This window comes from Diabrotica virgifera, chromosome 5 (assembly GCF_917563875.1).
Source record: "Diabrotica virgifera virgifera chromosome 5, PGI_DIABVI_V3a".
NCBI classification, from domain to species: Eukaryota; Metazoa; Arthropoda; class Insecta; order Coleoptera; family Chrysomelidae; genus Diabrotica; species Diabrotica virgifera.
The window spans coordinates 15,778,342-15,785,001 of record NC_065447.1 but is presented as its reverse complement, the minus strand read 5'-3'; positions in this window follow the sequence as shown (position 1 = coordinate 15,785,001).

The following is a 6,660-nucleotide window of genomic DNA, read 5'->3' as shown; positions in this document are numbered from 1 at the left end:
TACCATGGATGGTAGTTATTAGAAACACTATTTGACAAATGAAGACTATGCTCCAATTCCAATTTAAAATATAGTCAAATACAAAGCTTCAGAGATACGTGAAGAAATACAAAGAAAAAAGACAACTTTATGGTACTTAAAAACATTAAAATGCCAATTGCCAACTCGGGTTTAATCGAAACAGAAAATACCGGCCCTAAATATATCAAAATCTAATACGGCCAAGGGGACTGAAAATATTTCAACAAAAGTAGTTAAATTAATTTCAGAAGGTCACGTTGATGCGTTATAAATAGACGTTATAGTAGTAGGCTTATATTACCTACTAACATTAAAACATTTTGTTGTACAAAGTAATTGATATGGCAACGCTGTTAGTGTGTGACGCGATTGAAGCAGAAGGCACTGCTATCTATCGAACATAAATATTACCGATGGTGTAGATGGCGCAATGTCATGGCGGCACAAATTCTTAGCGGCAATTCAAGATATAATTCTTGTTTAACGAGATTTTTCATATGTTTAGGAAAAAATATTCAACATTTTATTGGAAATATTTTCCATTGTTACAGTTTTATATATGTTGTTATTGAAATGTTATCCAATTTCTTACCGGTAGCTTTATTGTAAGCCGAAACATATTATTTTTTCCTACTGTGGCAAAACTGTATATTCAAAAATTTTAAAAAAATTCATAAGTATTTCCTAGGATTATATCTTTATGCTGTAAGAAAATTAACAAAATTGTATGTTTAGTTTTCCCGCTTTATACTTGAAAAAAAGGAGTTTTTTTGAGTTTTTTCGAAAACGAAAACATGAAGTTTGCTCAAAATTTGTCAAAATACTTCTAGTGATCACATATACCTTCTCAATTTTTTTCAAATTTTTTGAATGTGTAGTTTATTTTTGGGGGGGTTCAGATCAACCTTAAAGAACTTTCCAGCACATCTAATATCTTACAAAATCCGCAAATTATGATGAGCTTTTTGATTGAAAATAACACCACATCGACCTTGTACAAAATGTAGAAACCTTGCTTAAAATGTATTTAACTCTACCATTTAGCAACGCTTCAGGGGAATAGGCGAGCGGCAGGCACCCCCAAAATGACATGGTACCTACTGACCACGGTGTGGTGAATGGCTAATTTTGGTCGTACTTTATGTTTATTTATGAGGTTTATTTTGAATTTTAAGTGGTGGAACATTATCAAAAATGCAATTTTACTCTAAAAATTAAAAAAGAAATCACGTTTTTTTTGCGTTTAACTAGCTACAACTCTGCTCGGTTTTAATATTTTTTTCTGAAATTTTTTTAGTATATTATTTTTCACCTTTTTGAAGGCTGTGGGACACATTGCATGTCTTCAGTCTAAATCTAATAAAAACTTTTTAAATGAAAAGGAGCAGGTTCATGAATTGCAAAGTTAAATAGCAAAAGTTGAGTGACAAAATTTGAAATGTAGCTTTTTAATCAGGTTTATGTTAAAATATATAGTACAAAGAAATTTTCTGGGGAGTTTTAGATCAAAATCAAATAGATAAAAAATGGTGCAACTTTTAATACCGACGTTATACACCCTCCAAAATAACGCTTATTTCTCGAGATACTGACCACGGGTGGTGAATGGCTAATTTTTGTCCTACTTTACGTTTTTGATGGTGCTGAAATCGAAAATGAAGTTTACCTATACTATTGAATTTTAAGTGGAGGAAAATTGTCAAAATCGCAATTTTACCCGAAAAATAAAAAAAATGATATTGCGTTTTTCTTAAAATTAAAAGTGGCACCATTTTTTCTATAAAATTTCAGAAAAAAATATTAAAACTGAACAGAGTTGTAGCGAGTTAAACGCACAAAAACGTAATTTCTTTTTTTTTTATTTTTAGACAATTTTCCCCCCACTTAAAATTCAAAATATACTTCATTTTCGTTTTAAGCACCATCAAGAATATAAAGTAAGACCAAAATTAGCCATTCACCACCCGTGGTTAGCATCTTGAGGAATAAGCGTTTTGTTTTCTTTCTCTGTGCTGTAAAAAAATAAAGTCGTATTTAAGAAATTCTCTAAATCAACAAAGTATATCATCTTTGACAATTAAACAATGTTTAATTGTTTAAATGTAAATTTTAATAATATTCTTAATAAAAATTTTAATTTCTGGTGTAACCATATTTCTGTTTAATAATTAATATTCATTTAAAAAAGTTACTATTATTATTAAGTTATATTTAGGGGCCCGAAAATTGTGTATACCCTATTCCACGAACATACGCCTGTTTTGGATTACTTCTACAACGAATATTTTACTGTGCAAAATAAGAAGAACGAAAGTAAATTGAAAATTACATTGTTGTTTATTGGAATAATTATTAGCGCCATTTACTTTCGTACTTCTTATGTTGCACAGTAAAATATTCGTTGTAGAAGTAATCCAAAACAGGCGTATGTTCTTGGAATGGCCCATAGTGCGTCAGGCCTGACTTTGTAAAATAAGCTCTGACTCTCATTTCTGTCGTCTCTAGTAGTCTTTGTGTTGTGGCTGTATCGGGTCTTGTTTCTAATGCATATTATGTCATTATTCGTCTAAGGCCAATGCCACATTATGCGTTTTGACCGGATGCGGTGAAAACGCATCCGTTTCCAACGCAACCGGACCTACCTGTCACACATTATGCGTTTAGTCTGGTGCAGTTTGTAAGCGCATACCGATGACTCAAAACGCATCCGTTTCCAACGCAACCGGACCGATCTGTCACACTATGCGTTTTCACCGGATGCGGCGGAAACGCATCCGGTCAAAACGCATAATCTGACATCGGCCTTAGGGGCCGTTCAAGTATTACGTAACGCAGGTTGTGGGAGGGGGGGTCAAAAATCTTCAAAAATTGCGTTACTTACGTACTACTTGAACGCCCTATTAAGGTGCGTTACATAGGGGGGAGGGGGGTCAAAAATCTTCAAAGATCGCGTTACGTAATACTTGAACGCCCCCTACACTGGCTTTATAAATTCTTGACTTCATCTCAATGTTAATATGTCGATTTCGCCATATAGTGTTATTGAGACATCCTGCCAATCTATTTACTTTTTATACTTGATTTCTCACTTCTTTGTCCAGGTCTCCGTATAGTTTGCCAATATAATTCCAAGGTTTTTTATTTCCACTACTTGTTCAATACTGATACCATAAATTTCTATTTTACATCTGATTTGTTCTTTACTGATTACTATTGTTTTAGTTTTCTGAGATAAAATTTAAAATTATCATATTAAATTCTTTTGCTCTTATGTTAAATCTGTGGACTAATCTTTGCAGACTATCTTTATCTTGAACTATCAATATTGCGTCGTCTGCGTAACAGAATATTTTTACCATGTTGATGTCATGTGATTCCAGGGGTTAATCCGGAAATATTTGTAACATCCTTCAAAATCAGATAACATAATGTAACCCCAACTGTTTAAAATCAATTTAAGGGTTTTTACCCGTACATTTTGGTGGCTTAAAGCATGTAAACCTGTGATAACACTGATGATGGAATATTGATTACGAAAACGTTTTGTGATACAGCCCTTTTTAGGGATTTTAAATACACATACCTTTTACAAAATAAGGTTTTTTATTTTTTTTTACTAATTAAATAATTTCATCCCGTGCGCACTAGCAAGGTATAAACCTGTACAAATAATTTTGTTAATGTTTATATTAGTGAATAGAGAATTGAATAACCTTTCGAATGAGCTATCACACAACTCCTATTCTCGTTTAAAAAAATCATCGATTACGTCATCACGCCCAGATGGGCGACTTCACTAGTATGATATAGATATATGCCAAAAAATTACAATTTAAAAATAAAAATCGACCTATTTCGGAATTTATCTTCAGAATCGCCCATTCTCGAGAAAATGAATTTATTCCAACTCAAACGCCCGCACTATACATATATTATTAATATTTTCCATTTTTACTCCAAGGATAAAATAATAAAAAGTCGTAATTTCAGCAAAGGAATATTTAAATTTTAATTGAGATCTTGAGCCTTGTAAATAGTGTCTTAATTTACACATTTATAATTTTGATGAAAATGTCAATACATATTTATACTATCTGAGTTATATAATAGTAAGAAAAAATATTTATTCATTTATTTAACAAAACCTTTCGTTTTTTATATCATTCAAAGTTAAAAAATAAATCGTGCCATCTCTGCCTGGGAGGTCGACAATCATCATAGCTATTCGGAAATAAATAAATAATAAAAAATAAATAAACCCTACCTATTATTAATGAGCTGTAAAAGTATCATCAAAAATATTGGTTTAATTGTTTATATACCTATACTCAATGAATAAGATATAGTGGTATTCCACCCTCAGGAACATCCTAGGTTAATGGGGGTAGTTACCCCCTATGATAGGGGTTGATGAAGTAGACACTACTTGCTGAATACTTATTTATTTACCAACTCTTAATACCACAGTAACTAGTTGGTGCGTTTGAGGTCTAACTGTCTAATAATAATCTGAATCACGAATGATAATTGATAAAAGAATTATAAAAGAATGATCCGCGATGTTATTTTGTATCTATAAATAAACTAGAAAAGTGTTGATGTTTTTAATGCTGACTCGGCTTGGCCGTGAATTAAGAATAATATTGAATAGCTGACAACGCGTTATTGAAACTAGTGCACTTGTAATCGGTGTCACCTTAATTATTTAACAACAAACGTGATGTTTGTTTTGTAAGACATTTAAAAATTAAACGAATATGTCTTGCTCTTGTTTTGGATGCTGATAATCCTGTAGAAAGATAACAAACAAAATACAAATAATGGTAGGGGAGCCCAAGCGCGGATTTTTGCAGTTACTCGAGCGCGTCAGAAAATCACACAGAGAGAAACCTTGTACCCTGTAAATGTACAATATGGACTCTTAATACAGGGGCGTGCATTGCGGGTAGTCCGTAAAAATAATATATCCTTAGAAATACTCGAAAACGTCAGATTAAGACAAGGTAAGTTAAGTACAGAAAGTACAGTGTATAATTCGAAAAATATTTCGCGAAATTAATATACACTGAAAAATACGTGTTCAATATTTTTCAAAAATATATCGAATGACACCAAACATGAGTCTCCCCCTCGGAGGTGAAGTAGGGGGTCACTTTAAAAGCTTAAGTAGGAACCCCCATTTTTTATTGCAGATTTGCATTCCTTACGTAAATATAAGCGACTTTTATTACAAACATTTTTTCGAATTATGGATAGACAGCGCTATTATACCGATTATAATAATCGGAAATAACGATTTTTGGAAATGGAAAATTAAAAAAATGGAAAATATCCACTAAAATGGAAGACTTAACTTAACTTTTTATGGTTTCAGAACCTAATATTTACAACCCAATAGGTCCCCATGACGCTTTATTAGTAACTGCATCCAATGCTCCCCTACTATAAGACACTTATTATTATTTATATTTTATATTATACAATAATATAATGTTTATGTGCGAATAATTATTCATTTAGTACATAAACAACGTTTTTATTGAATCTACATATTTTTATGTCTGCATCGAAAATCATTTGTTTACAATAATAATAGGTACCTACTCATCTCGCCATATTTTTTTTACGACCCATTATTCTGCAATTACTACAAATTCTTAAATCGTCATTTTTCATTGTAATACTGTAATGTTTGTGACAAATAACAGTGGCGACAAGGGAGATTAAACCACCGCGGTGCACGCACCGGAAGTAGTTTCTGAAAGGTCCATGAAATGGGTTGAGGGGTTGAGGGGGTACCGGGTACCTACATCATAATTATTAAATTTTAAAAGGTATTTTAATTTCTTCTCTTTAGAAACTTATCAGTCAAAAATAAAATAATCTCATTGTAATCCAGGGCGCATCTGTTTTGAGATGGACGTTGAGAGGTGACTCAAATTTTTTTTGCAGAAATTGCTTGAAAATAACTCAAATAATAACATTTGAGTTATCCTCCCTCTCAAAAAGGTCCGGAACATTGTTTAAATAATCAAAATGTCAAAATATGAAGGAACAATTCGATTTTTTTATTGGTTTTTTGATTATAACTTTAAAATTATTCATTTCTGAGAAAAGTTGTACTGACATAAAAGTTTCATAATTAAATTTCCTACAATATAGAATTGCACAATTTTCTATATTGTTTCCTACAATATAGAAAAACAAGTATTCGCATTTTACGTTTTTCAACCATTTATGCTACACTTAGGACTTTTATATTTTACCCAGGAAAAATTTATGATATAGTAAAACAACGCTGTAAATTTCATTAAGATCGGTTTAATAGATATTGCAAAATAAATTTTGAAATCCAGCTTTCGCAAAAAATTTCATTTTTTTTAATGTTGCAGGACTGAAAATAAAGCAGATATCAAGTTGAATTTTTTTGCTTATAGAAGTGTACTGTACCTTTCATTTGCAATTTGCAAAATTAAAATCGATTAATTACCACGGCGTCACAAAATTTTTTAAATAAACATTAATTTTTGGTGCTACGCGCAGGACAGCGGTGTTCGATTCACACAAGTTGATTTCCACCAAAATTTCTTCCAATCAATAATAAACTTTTATTCTCTAAGTTAAAATATATGAACAAAG